At 45.4% G+C, this 14,773-nt stretch overlaps 1 long non-coding RNA gene across 1 annotated transcript in view; it reads left to right on the forward strand.

The window, feature by feature from the left end:
- The window catches only part of LOC138521734 (uncharacterized), a 38,376-nt gene that overhangs the window by 997 nt on the left and 22,606 nt on the right, over positions 1-14,773 (forward strand). Inside the window, exon 2 of the long non-coding RNA XR_011283104.1 lies at positions 3,006-3,063. This is a non-coding gene — a long non-coding RNA (uncharacterized lncRNA). The remainder of the gene's footprint in view (positions 1-3,005; positions 3,064-14,773) is intronic.

Consider the following 14,773-nt stretch of genomic DNA (forward strand, 5'->3'; position numbering starts at 1 on the left):
TTTACTGCCTTTACAAGGTGAGGGGTTCTGATTTGAGCATTGCAGGGAGATGTGCCTAACTCAACCGCTCAGTGCTGCCAGGCAGTGTATTGAACTGTACCGGTCAGAGGCTACCACAAGATGTCTTACTTGATTCCCCCCCCCCCCCCCCCCGCCTTAGGACTTTGTCAAGGATATGTCCCCCTCGGGTGGGCGGCTCTCCCCTCTGACCAAACAGGTCATAACAGAATGACCTGTTTGTTTTCATGCTTGCTGATTTATGGTTGGAGAATAGATTTAGCTACTCCATTGCAGGCAGAGCAGTGAGCAACCTTCCATTACAGCCAATGTCTCTGTACTGCTGGCTTCCTGTGTATTATTTGTGTACGTGTGCCTGAGATGGTGTGGGGGAGCTGGATGAGCACTGGTATCCTCTGCAGCCTCTAAGGATACCTTAAACAAAGACGGGTGTCTTGGGTGACCAATGGGAGTAGAGGGAAGTTTCTAGGAAGATGGGCAAGGGCTATAAAAATCCAGTAGAATCATTTGGCAGTGAGGGGTGTTTGGGCCCCTCTCTGCCCCCACTTTGGATGCCATGGGGGAGAGGAGGCAAGCAGGGACGGAAGCATGCAATGCTGGTGTTGTATATATAGCTGGCTCCCCCACGGCAGATTGCTGGGCTCCAGCAATCTGACGTGGGGAAGCCGGATATCATACAACGGTCCACCTGCTTTGGCTGCCCCTCTACCTTGTCACCCCTCCGGTCAATGGGCCAGCTCTGGCCAGGTCCGAGATCTGGCATCAGATGTCTGGCCATATCTCGGGACCGGCCCTGACCAGTCTTTAACAAAGTTCCCAGCTTCGCGGTGGGAAGCTGGGGGCTCAGTGACCTAATCTTCGCTGTGCTCCTTCCCACAGCCGACACTCGCAGAGGCAGGTAAGGATTTATTTTCCCTATGTACCATTGGTTGAGTTGAATTGCTGAAGGTTTTTATCAGCAATGTGCATCCAGGTGTGGTTTTCGCTGCCAATCTGTGGCCTAGTCAGGACCACATTTCAAAAACAAATTTGAGCTAGGACTTCACGATCTGAAGAGGACGTCTTCCGAGACTTGTATCAATATGGTGTGTGTGTTTATTTATTTATTTTTTTTTTTTTAACCCAACCACTATTTCTGACACATTTTTGCGAGGGGCTTTTTTCCCCAAAGCTTTTCACATTGTTCATATTAAATCTTTGCATGTGGTGTTTGCCTTTGTTTCAATCTTTTGGGGACTTTATCTTATTTTTTTCCCCACCCAGTATTTCTGGCCCATTTTTTTTTGCATGTGCGGTTCCCCCTCCCAACCTTTTGTATTTTATTGTTTATATAGCGCCTTAATTCAAAGCGCTTTAGAGTTAACAAGAAACTCATCAAACATGGAACAGTAGAAGCAAAACAGTATACATGAATCAAACCATAAAATCGGCATTTCGAACAATTTGCAAGTAAAGGAGAGGGGGGCAGGGAAGGAAAGAGAAGGTGAGAGCAATGAGTGAAGTGAGCAATGAAAGAGATCACAGGAGAGATGGGAAAAGATAAGTAGAACAGGGAAGAGGGTATTAGAAGGAGGGAGGGAATGGAGAGAGGGGGAATGTATCAGGGAGGGCAGTGAAGAAGTTCTTTCAATGAGGAGTGGAAGGAGGAATAGGTGGGGGAGGAGCTGAGAGAGGTAGGGAGTTCCACTGTAAGGGGGCAAGGAGCTGAAAGAAGTGGAAACGAGAAGAGGCACAAGGTGGTGGGGGAACAGAAAGTAAGAGATCGGCAGAACGAAGGGAGCGAGAGGGGCTATGGAATGAGAGGAAAGAAGAGATGTAAGGAGGGTGGAAACGTCATGAAGAGATTTAAAGACGAGACTAAGGAAATGAAATTTAAGTTGGGGAGTGGAAAGGAAGCCATCCTAGATACGAAAGTGAGTTGGATATAGACTCATAGGGAGAGAGTAAACAGAGTATGGAGGGCAGAGTGATAAAGGGATTTGAAGGGGGCAAGATGGGAAGTGGGAAGACAGAAGAAGAGAGGACAATAGAAAAGGTAGAGAAAAGATGAGGGTGGAGATTAAAAGTTTGGTAGCATGGAAGGTGAGCGAAGGACGGACCTTACGGATGCTAAAGAGATGATGGCGACATGCCCGAGAAGTGAGGGAGATATGATGAGAGAAGGAGAGGGAGGAGTCAAAGTAAATACCTAGATTACAGGCATGGTTGGAAATTGGAAGATTAGAAGGGGAAAATTGATGGAAGGAGGGGGAGATGGAGAAGGTAGGGAGTTAGAAGGAAAGAACAGGACTTCAGTCTTTTCACATTGTTTGTTTGAAATCTTTGCATGTGGTGTTGCCATTTTAATTCTTAGGCATTTTAAATGTTTGAAAGCTTGAAATGGTTTTTAAAAGCTAACGTGAAATAGGGTTTGCAATGTTTTCACAGATTCAGGCTCCTTTTTGAAATGGATTGTTTCCTAGTGCTCAGATATGTAGGAATCTCAAACGAGAATGAGAGGTGGAAACGCACAAAAGAAATGCAAAAACACGGAAATATCTGAACTCTTATTTGGACTTTGGGTTCACATGGATCGCAGTTGCTGGAGAAGTTAAGCCGCAGTTTGTGGTTTGTGGCGCTACATTAGCAAATGACAGCTTTAAGCCAACAAAATTAAGGTGGCATTTGGAAACAAAACATGCCTATTTAGCAAAAAAGACCAGGAATTTCTTTGTACAGCAGCTGCAAGGCATAAAAAAGCAAAAAGGCTCTTTAAAATGTAGCCTCAGTACCTGCAAATGCTTTGAAAGCTTCTTACCACATTGCGTACTATCTGGGCCGAAACAAAAAGCCTTTTACAGATGCTGAGCAAGTGATTCTGCCAACAATTCACACTGTCAAACGGGTAATGGTTGGTGGAGGTGCAGCAGAGAAATGCAAAAGTACCCCTATGTCTGGCACCACAATTTTATGCTGCATCATTGATCAGTCTTCTGATATCATTACAGAATTGATATCGCGCTTGAAACAGTTTGCCTTACAGTTGGATGCAGGCCTCCAGATAAGGTGGTACAAGGCTTTTTTATGCATGCAAATCTTGTAAATACGACAGGTTTATTTTCCTGTGTACATTTACACAGAAGTTTAGAGCAGAGGGCAGTGCAAAGGTCAGGTTACTTGACAGACACCACAAGGCTTCTTTTGATTTTTATCTACATGGATGTAATTACAGCCCATGGATAAAAGCCTCTGAAACAATGTTTTTCTCTGAAAACTTAAAAAAGAAACTGCACACTGTGATAAAAGTAATAGTATTTTTCAATTCAGCTTCTGCTATGTTGCTGCTCGTGGAGCAAACAGAAGCACTGCGCATATTTATTTTCCTGGCAATTTAGGATTGTAAAATTAATAAGATGGAAAACTAAGTTGCAACTGAGCATTCATATTTTGTAACAAATGTATTCTTTTTCCCCAGTGAAAGCAAACCAGTATTGCACAATTGTATTTTTCAGAGTTCCTGTACTTTGTGCATAATGATGCAAATGCAAATAATTTTTACTTATAGTTTAATTCACACTCTAATAGTAAAAACAGTGTGCAAAATGACTATGCACGGTCTAGTTTACATCAATTCAACCTTGAAGTCGATGAGGTACATTACTATAAATGGTCAGTGGCAGCAAAAGTCTTTGTTCAAGGGAGAGTCATTGTCATTACACCAATCACATGTGTTCTAGCCTCTCAAACCTTCAAGACTACAATTAAAACATCCAAAACCTGACTCTCCAGGAAGTGCAAGCACTGTTAAAAACAAACAAATGAAAGTTACATTTGAAATTGAATTAGAAACTCAGCAAAACCTTTCCTTTGTGATAATCCCGATAGGTATTTAACTTTATGTAGCACTTCATACATGGTTCGTCCAACATCTAGGCACTGATTATTATACCGCAGTCGCTACTCAGTTAACTGACCCCTGAAGGATGGTAGCCAATAAGATAGCTCAGCCGGTTAAGCACTTGCTGCTGCATCTGTGCGTGATCTGTAGATTGCAGGTTCAAATCCCGGCAAGGCCAACTCAGCCTTTCATCCTTTCAAAGTCGATAAAGGAGTACCGACTTCGGTTTGGTGATAATTGTGAGAAATATGTTCTATGTACAGCGCTTTGCAAAAACCGCTATATAAATAACCATTTGACTACGAGATCAGATATAGTATTTAGCATGGAGTCCTTGCCTCTCTGCACTGTTGTATCATAACATTGGCATACCATTAGGTAGTAATGGCGCCAGGAAATCTGGACTTTCATTAAACATCAAAAGACAATTCTGCTATTGAACCTAAAAACACACAATACAATTCATGCTTGCTTTACTATGTAATTGGCTACTTTTTTTTGTGTTTTCAACATTTAAATATATACAGGAGAGAGAGGGTTAATGGCCAGACCGTAGAAAAATAATGAAAGGTGTATTCTGTCACAATACAGAAAGCTTCGGCATAGTAATGATTTCGATACAGTTTTTGCACGTCAGCCGGATGTCGCATACATTTTACTCTCTTGCAAAGGAGAAAACTAATTTTCACTCTTAAAATCACATTTACTCAAAGTTAAAAAATATGGAGTAAAATACTCCCACCTCAAAATCTTATCTGGAACACTGGTTGGATGAGGCCACTGACATTTCAAAAGAAGCTCGTTTTTTTGCTTATGTGAGGTACTGCCATGGAAAAGACATATTGGAGGATTTCTTATTTTGTAAACCAATTCAGGAAAGGGCAACTGCATCTGAACTCTCTATTGTTAACAACTTCCATGTTCCCACTGCCTAAAGTGGGCGATGTTATGAAGGCATTGTATCAACATTACAGATAACGAGGCAATCGATGCGAGTTCACTCGCCCTAAACCTAACATGGGAGTAGTCTCGACAATGAAATAAAAGAAAACCACCCCCGTCAGTCTTAGTCAAAACAAAATGGCCTATACTAAATAAAACGAACCTAGCCCTCCTTCTGAAACAAGCAAATGTGTACAAGAAAGAAATGTTTGCAAAGGAAATGTCAGAATGGCTTAATTAATAGTTCCCTTTCCCACGTTTTAATAGCACGGGGGTTTTGAAAGTTCGAATGAACCGGTGGCTTGTACAGTTCCATAAAGGTCAATACACTCTAGCTTACTGGGACCGCTTAATAATTCCATCAGTCTTTTAAGCTTTCTAATCCATAACACCAACAAGCGGTTCCTTTCTCAAATTGTCTTTAAACACACGTTCGAACAAGCTTCCCAACCACAAGTTCATATAAGCTTCCCTCTGCCGAGCTCGAACCTGCAGTGCTTCCGTCTTGAGCCACGGCTTGGGGTTCCCTTCCCCAAGCCTTCAACCTCCTTGTCTCATTCTTTGTTCTTTAGGACCTCTGGATCGAAGACATTTGAAACTGTAAGGATTGTGCTCAGACCTTTACTGACCACTTCAATGTTTCCCAGAATAGACTTCCAAATTCAAGGAAATGCTTTGTTCGACTTTTCCTACTAGGCTCACTTGGTCCTTTCACAATGTTCGTTATTCACATCTCCTGTTAGGCCTCTTGGCTTTTTCACAATGTTCGTAAAGCCTCTGTTGCAGCCTTTCCCCAGGCTCACTATTACAAGGTAAATCTAATTTTCACAGTTCGTTTCCTCTTAGCGACTTCTTGCACACTTTGCCAAAAAAAAATGCATTACCCCGTTGTTGGGAAAGATTTCCCTTAGGTGCATTTTTCCCTCTGTTTATGGACCCCCCCAAACGTTTTGCTTTTGTTTGGCTCACCTAACCTGACTTTTTCCAGTGGAGCACAGCCTTCAGCTGGACTTCGCTCATTTGTTATGGAGCAACTGACACGTCCTTCAGGCTATCAGTACTGGTAAACTATGTTTCACTTAGTCTTTGACTATATTGCCATTTCTTGTTAACCTTTTATGTATGTGCCAGGTACCTTACAGTGCCACGCATATGGGTCCTTTTGTTTTAAGGCCTTAGCCATACTGTAAGGATTTTTTGGTGGTTGTACAAGTGTGCCTAGGATGAACTGGTGGCAGCAGTTTACTTTATTTTCATGGACCATACCGCGTTTGGCCCAAGACTGTGGCCAGGGCCGAAAATCGCTGTGCCACGAACTCTTTTGTTCTGTCCTTTGGTCTTTTTGTCCCTTTGCCTTCCCCCGGGTCGAGAGAACCGAGTATTCTTTATTTGGGCTTGAAGCCTCCCGCGAAAACTGCATCTTTCGCGGCTCCTGCATGTCACGTGTACTAGTGCCTAGGAAGAGGGTGACTGGAACCACCGTGATCCATGATTGGCCCACGCCTGGAGTGCATGCAAGAGAGCAGATCTTCCATTGGTTATCTGCGATTTGAGCACGAAACAAATCTTGGTTAAGCGAAGGGGCTCTGACCCATTCCAGGTCGATCAACTGAAGTTCATACCGAACTTGAGAAGGAGCCAAGTATCCTTAACAAACGAGCAGACTTTTGGAACCGCCAATGACGTGCTAGGAAGGTTTGGCGCCCTGACCCCGCTGTAGTCCCGTCGGACCTCTGATTTTACATCGTACCCAGAAGGCCTGCAAGGGCGCTTTGACCCTTAGGAGTAGTGGGAACAACTACTATTGGTACCTCCTGCTTACCCTCACAAAGAGCCCCTTCGGAACTGTTCCAGTTCCATCCAGTGAACTGTCCAACTCGAAACCTGGGTACCACACAGGATCATCACCGTCCCGAGTTGAGACTCAAGACTATGGGAATCACTTAGTTGTGTTCCTGGGCCCTTGTCCAAGCTCCTCTGGGTCATGATTTATGAGAGTGTGCCACGCCGCAAGCATTTGTGGTCCCTGTGTTGCCCCGCTGGGATGACTGACGCTCTTAAGTTCCTGCAGACCTGCCCCACTGTGTCCTGAGACGTGCTGCAATGATATATGATATGGCATTTGTAACGCGCCTATACACAAGTGTTTCAAGGTGCGATGGAACTATCCTTCTCCTTTCTTCGAGAGCTGAGAAAAGGCTACTGTCCCGGCAGAGATGATCGTCCCGCAGCTGCTGACAGCTAGAGCATCTTGTAACTGCAGGGTTGAAACCTACTAGCAGCGAAGTGTACTAGACTGGCAAAGTTTGGCCGGACTCTGTCCAGGGTCGTGAGTTCTTGCATCACTTACTAGTGGCCCCCTGGAACAGTCATCTGTTTTTTCGCACGAGAATCCCTCAAAGATACTCACCTTGGCTGGGCTAGCCTGCTCTCCCCAGCTATTCCCGAACTCTGAATGTCGCTCTATCCACAAGGGTAGACCCTTCTCAAGGAGCAGGACTTTATTCTTCATCGACTTTACCCCCTTTCTGAGCAACTCCAGCTCCCTGAAGAGAACATGCTTTGCTTTATGCCCGACCGCGTGTTGTTAACGCACTGCTGTACTTGTGCAAGGTCCTCACTACTTGGGGATGGACTACATAAGTTAGGGATTGACTACAAAGAATTGCCTACTAAGATATGTGTTGAACTTACCCCTTTCTGTTTCAGGTTGTGGTTATTTTCTCCCCTCTCCCCTTTCATCAGCATTAGGCTAAACGCATTTTGTATATATGTTACATAGTGAAATAGCGTTTGTGGTAAATGTTTTCTTGATACTGTGGTTTTATTGTGTTAAAGTCCTATAATATATGTATTTTTGATATACATCTGTCTTAGAACAATCTATGGAGTTTTACTATGTGTGCTCATTGTGGTCTTCAGATCACTCTCACCTCTCCTGAGACTTAGTTTTGACCGCCTGCCAAGCTACTGTAGATTGTTCTGGTTTGTCCAGAAGGTTCCCCCCTTTCACTAAACTAGGGTGACCTCCTAAACTTCTGCCCATCAGATCAGAGTTTAGAAATCCATCTTAACACCCGTTTTGCGGGTAACCTTCGCTTGGAAGAGTTTCTCTTTATCCCACACACGACTGGCTCTTTCATCGCTCACCAGTCGTGACTCTTTGGTTCGTGTCAGCAGCGCCTCCCATCTTCCGCGCCACTGCTGCATCTTCTGGTTGCCTCCCTGACCTTGCTTCGCCGTCTGGAGGGGAGCAGGCTGCTCCTCAAAGCACCTGTGCATAGGCGTGCCCTTTTCTCCAACACGCTGGCCAGCTTGCAGTCAGCTCTGCGAAGGAACTTGCGCTTTCTTTTAGGATCTCTGCTGCATAACCGTCTTGCTTTCTTGCTCGATTTCTCTCTTCTGCTTCAGCTTTGCAGTGCTGGCTCTGTCTGTTCTCTAGCCTTGCTCAGTGTGTTCTTGCTCGCCATCTTTTATTGTGGTACTTCGAGTTAATGAAAGTCAGGCGTGTGAAATTACAGAGATGTGCCTGACCAAGTGAAGTTGGGTAAACAAAAAAAAAATACAAAATCGTAGGCTGCTTTTTAGGGGGGGCTGAGGGGCACCCTACATTGCCGGCAAATGTTCTACTGTAACGGGGGATGGCCCTCTCCCCCCCCCACCCCAAATGGTGGGCCCCACCTCATGCATCCCTCCCTGGGGTCAGATGCCCCTTCATAGGAGCAGATATCTGCCCCCAGGGAGGGTTGCATGAGGTGGGGCCCTCCATTTGGGGTTTGGGGGGGGGGGGGTGAGTGCCACCCCCGTTGCAGTATAACATTCGCTGCCAATTTAGGGTGGCCCTCAGCCCCCCTAAAAAGCAGCCTACGATTTTGTATTTTCTTTGTTTACCCAACTTCGCTTGGTGCAGATGGGCACATTAGTGTTGCAATCTGCCCCCAGGGTGCCCAAACCCTACTGCCCCATGCATTGGGGAGCCTGTGCCACCATTTTTGGGGGCTCTCTCACCCCCACCCCAAATGGAGGGGGGTGTACCTCACGCAGCCGTTTGTAGGAGGCCCAGGGAGGCCTGCATGAGGTGCCCCTTCCACCCATTTGGGGTGAGGGGGAGAGGGCCCTCAAAAATGGTGGGACAGGCCCCCCAGTGGGTGGGGCAGTAAGGTTTGGGCACTCCAGGGCCAGATTGGCGCACCAATGTGCCCCTCTGCACCAAGGCAAGTTTCGTAAACAAAGAAAAAAATGGAAAATGGTGGAACGCTTTTTAGGGGGGCACCCCAAAGGGTCTGGGAAGTTTCTAATGGGATGGGGCATTGACCCCCCCCCCAGCCGCAATGGAGTGGGTGCCATGTCATGCAGCCCTCCCTGGGACCAGATATCTGCTCCTAGGAACGGACGCCCGAGCCCAGGGAGGAGTGCAGGACAGCCGCCCCCCCCCATTATCTGCCCCTGGGGAGGGCTACATGTGATGGGCCGCCCCTCCAATTTGGCCATGTGTGGGTTCCCACGGGTGTCCTCTTTTGGAAAATGCGTGGGGTTCCCTGTTTTGCTGGCTTCGACACCCTAGGCCCAAATCTGTAGGTTGCCCACTTGAACAAAATGGGCAGTGGCGAAAGGCTTGGGGTTACCAATGGGTTACCCTTTTCCTTTTGCGCCCCCGGTAGGTGCACCCACACATGTGAGGTACCGTTTTCATCGGGACACATGTGGGGATGCGGGAAGGTAGGCCATGTGTTGTTGTATGGCGTGTTTCGATAGGTGAGCCGAGCGAAATATGCGGAAAATGCATTTATTTTCCCACATTTCGGACTTTGCAGGGGTGTCTGGGTAATAAATTCTGGGGCGATTTGGGCATATCATACCTCTGCGGATTCCCACGGTGTCCTCTTTTCGGAAATGCATGGGGTTCCCTGTTTTCCCCAGTGGCTTGGACACCCGAGGCCCATATCTGTATGTTGTGCCGGTCGGCAGAGCATCTTAAATTCCGATCTGAAAACAGACTTGGGGTTACTTGTGTTTTAGGCTTTCCCCTTGGCGGCCAGGTAGGTGCACCCACACATGTGAGGTACCGTTTTCATCGGGACACCTGTGGGAACGCGGGACGGTAGGTGTTGTGTTTGTGTGGTTTTCATAACGTTTTGACCCATTTGCTGCTGGCCTTTGTCACACAACCCTTTCATTTCCCAAATGTGACCTACATTTAGTCGCTGCTTTAGGCACCATACACTTTTGTAATCTGCACAAGTCACCAACCCTTGAAAAGGTCTGCCTGTGCTCTTTCAAAAAATGTATGCTTGCCGTTCCTCACCACATTGGTTTTCCCGATTTACACATGGTAAGTCCCGATTTACACATGCTAAGTGCGACTGTTTAGGCCGTGAGCGTAAAACTCCTGTGTACCATGGCTCAGTGTTTGGCTTGTGGTGTTGCTTGTTTTGTAAAACACTACAAAAAATGTGTGCTCTCCTAACTGCAAGAGTCGGGGGAATGTAGCGGAGCATTGCTTTTCTCAAAATGCATAGAAGCCATTGCCGTACCAAGCCAACCATGTCCAACACATACCTTTTTTTTCAGTCATTTTCCCGCTTTTCCCCTAATCTATGGCAGTTTCCCCTACCTAGTTGTTGCCTGACCTACACAAATCACCCCTTCCGAAACTTGGAATTTTGTCTACTTTTCAGAAATACTTGCCTTTCTGTCCTCCAATTCGGCTTTCCTACCCTTTTCTTCTATTCCGTCATTGCATGTCCAATTGGCAAAAATGGCCAAAATCGCCTACCTCTCACAAAACGGTTGATAACCACATCAAAATAATTTTATTTTCTTTTCCACTCAACCTGTTCTTGAAAGCCAGGAAATTGGGGAATTCAGCACAGCAAACCATTCGTTCCTAGCTCTTACAAGGAAAAAACCACAGGCTTCTTTGTACATCATTTTATTGGCATTTTTTGAAAAACCCCAAAATATTCGCCCTTTTTGCTTATTTTCTCTCACCCCCCTACAGCAACCTGGGATTCCTGGGTGGCGTTTACGACCGCCTACATGTGGGAAGAAAAGGAGCCACATTTGGCTGAGATACCTCATGTAACAAAAAAGGTACAAGCCATTGAATGGCCACATACCGAAATCACCAAAAAAGGCCCTGGCACTGGGGAGAAATACCCATGGGACTCCAGGGGTTAAAGAACATACGCATAGCTTGGTTACCCTAGTTGATTTTCCATTGCCTTTTCAGTTCACAGTACGGCGAAGTTGTGCCAGCCTTTGGGTGCGTGGGACAATGTTCTACTTCCCTCCTTGACTCGTGCTCTCCTCCATCTACGTTTAGTTATGTTGAACACTTGGGGAAATTATTTAATAAATACAAATGTAAATTTCAGGGGTTCAGACAGATACTGCATGTTCAAGTTATACTTTTATCCCATTCTCTGTATAGGTTGATGAGGTTCCTGGAGGGTTTTTATTGCCCCTTCCTTGTGCTGTGTTTGGGGGTCTGACTGGGGGGGGGGGGCTTAAACACGTCAGCAGTTAATTGAAGATAATTTGCCTGTAAACTTTATAACTTATTTTATTGAATGCCTGCCAGGGCTAGTTGTGATCACTGTCATTAATTTGAAAAGATCTTTTTTGATCATTGTTTATGATGGTCTGGGATGAATGCTTTTTATGATGGTTGTTTTTTTGTCTCTCATGATGAGATCAGTTCATTCTCGTTCGATGTTGTGGAGCCTATAGCTATTGTCTTTGATTTTTCAGCAGCCTTGTGTAACAGGACTGGTGCAGTAGTGGGAGTTTTCTGACCTGGGCATGAAAGGAGTGCTGTTAATTGTTTTGCTATTTGAAAGTGGGAGGTCACTTTATTCCCTTAAGGCAGTGGTCTTCAAACCTTTTTCTGCTGAGCCCCCCTCTTAAGTAAAATATAGTTTCTGCCCCCCAAACCCCCCAAGCCACAAATGCTTATATTTTCTTTTAAAAATTCACCATAATCCTGTTTTAAAGAGCTTTGTGCCCCTCGGGGCATCCTCCGGGCCCCCATGTTGAAGACCACTGCCTTCAGGCTCCTTAGCTGTTCAGTATACAGAGGCCCCATTTTAGTGGGTGAGGCGATGCCTCCTCTTTCTATTTCCACACAATAACTGTTCTAATGAACAGTCTGATTGCTTTCAAACCGTTGCCAATTAGGGTATACATGCTCCTACTGTCTACCCCTCTCTGACTTTAATGCCGTGGGTGCTCCAAGGCCTCCACAATGTTCCACACAAATAGGTCCATCCCTTCCTCAGATAGGTGCACCCGACCCTCTAAGTAATAATTTGGCTTATTTACGTGTATCGGGCCGTGACGCATGTGTGAGAAACCATGCCTCTGCAAATCTTTCCCATGGCTTGGTATACATTTTTGCAGGATTTTTCCACTGCTCATGAGTGCTGCACTATTCCAAATGTAGTGCATAATTGATGGCACAGTAGCGATGCTTATCGGGGAGGTGGGCTTCTGTTGACCCTTCTGGATGATAGTGTCCGGCTCATATTAGCAAAGGCCTGCCTACTAAAGTGTAATATTTACTTTTGCCCCCCCCCCACTTTGATCATGGGTTCTGCCCTGCATACCCTCCTATTTCCTGTCCATATAATTCCCTGTACATGTTACTGTTCGCAAGCTAGGACTCTCTAAGGTTGATATTTACATTTAAGAAACTGAAACTGGTGCTTGTCTTTTAAAGGACACACACAAAATGACTGCCTTTTAGGTACAAGAGCTCTGCAGTTAAGAACATTTTGCCTGTCCAGAACACCCACCTGTAATTTTACTAATCTGGCAATCGGAGGAAGCACTGGAAGTGTGCTGGGTGTACTACAAGAAGATGCAGTGATGAAAACAAAAGCGATTTATATTGTAAAAGCTGATGGGTGGAAACCGACTATTCTCAATCTTAATAATGGCTGCTCAGCTATGGTCACAAAAGCTGGAAAACCTAAGTCTTTTGGCAGGGATGGCTAGTGTTCTACTTTCCTGCCTCAGAACCCGCCTTTGTTACTTTGCCTGGACAATTGAAAGACACAGCAGTAAATCGGCAGATGTATCCTTGTAATGTTGCAGTTCTCAGAGATGTAGCTGCGCAACAACTACACAATATTAGACTATCAGGTAACCGTCAATTGTCTGCTACAAAAGTTTTTTCGGACAGATCTAATTTGACGAGGGCTCAACACGTCTTCTAAACAGTATGTTCTTGTTACAGTATGACAGTCTAGACAGTGAAGTTACACCTACATGTTCCCACACACCTGCTCAATCATTCAGAGTACAGTCTTTAAAAACAATGGAATTGGAACATCCCCACAACCAAGATTTTTTGGTTGCTACATCAGCCCCTGCTACTAATCGACAACGTAATTGTAGCTCACATGCTGCTATGTGAAACTGAAGAAGCAAGTGGGTGTAGAACTATATAGTCGATCTGGTGAATTTGTAGTTTGGTGCCAACTTGTAAATGGTACATGTTTTTGTGCTGTTGGCTTTGATTTCTGGTGGGGGCAGCAAGTGTTTTCTTTGGTGTGGTGAATGGTCGAACTAATTGTTAGCTGCTTGTAGTGATAATGGGTGAAGTGACTGTTGCCAGTCTTTCATGCAGGTGGACCTTTAACGGATTCTGTTTAGGTCACTGAAAGTGTGTATTTCAAAGCAGTGATTTGTAATTGTGGGTGTTTATTGGGTGTGATGCCATGTTAGCTAGAGGTCAGAACTGAAATGAGGGAGTTTACAGGTTGGTTTGTGACATCGTGGGGTGGGTTTGTAGTTTGGTACACTAAATCTGCGAACTTAGTTAACAACATTTGAGTGCTCTTGCATAGAAGGCAAAGATGGAAAGTTATGGCTGCTAATCCCCTTGAGGTTTTGCAGTACACTATCCAGAAACCTAACTAGACTCACCCTATGGTAGTATCACAAGCTTTACAAACAAGGGATACATCCTGGGGTAACCAAAACCCAAATCTTTTGGAAGGCTCATGAAATAACTCCTCCTGGAGTTGTCTGCAATAATCATTCAAAATTCCAAACCCATCCTAAAGTTGTCATGGAACCATCGTATTGTAACCCCCCCTCACCCTGACCTTTTTCATGGGGGTCATCCTGGATTATTCCCCCACCAATCCTGAAGTTGTCATGGGGTCATCCTGGAGTAATCACCACCCATCCTGATGTAATACAAGATCATCACTGGAAGTAATCAAAACTCATCCTGGAGTAGTTTCAGTGACCAATCTAGCCATCTCATTTAAATATTTCGGCTTATACACATACTTCAGGAAGGGTTCGGATGATCTCCCTGAACTAGCCATAGGTGACTTAGGCTAATATGTGTCCCATCTCATGTCTCTACACAGCATTCTCACACCACTGCCCCATGCCTCTTCATAGTTTTCACGGGAGCTTCACTGATGTATCTGTAATTTTGGAAGAATAAAATGGTGCGAAATTCTCAATGAACTTCAAAGGGGCATTCAAGTTTAATAAACCTAATGTAAGCTGAGCATCGGACGTCTGAAGCTGTTGAAGGTGGGAGTAGCTGCTCATCCAATACGGTTTGATATTTGCATCCTGGCCGCTGCTGCTTTTCACCTTTACCCTATTCAGCATGCTAGTGTCTAGATCCCATCTGAGAAACAGACCTTAGCAACGCTCTGCTGTATTGTCGTCATGTGGGTTGCACGTTCAGGCGGGTCTGGGAAGTCATGTGCCTCATGTTGCTCACTGTAAAAAACCTGAAGGTGTCTCCCTAGCTAGTCCCCGGGTATCTGTCTTCCAGGTGGCCAAGACATGGCCATCACTATTGTATCCAGTTCCTGGGGGTGGACTAGTGAGGGAGGATCACCTGGATGGGGGTCCTCGGGGAGTGGGACACCACGGTGAGACTCGTTTTATTCCCCTTTCAAT

Source organism: Ambystoma mexicanum, chromosome 13 (assembly GCF_040938575.1).
Source record: "Ambystoma mexicanum isolate Mex_15411 chromosome 13, UKY_AmexF1_1, whole genome shotgun sequence".
NCBI lineage: Eukaryota > Metazoa > Chordata > Amphibia > Caudata > Ambystomatidae > Ambystoma > Ambystoma mexicanum.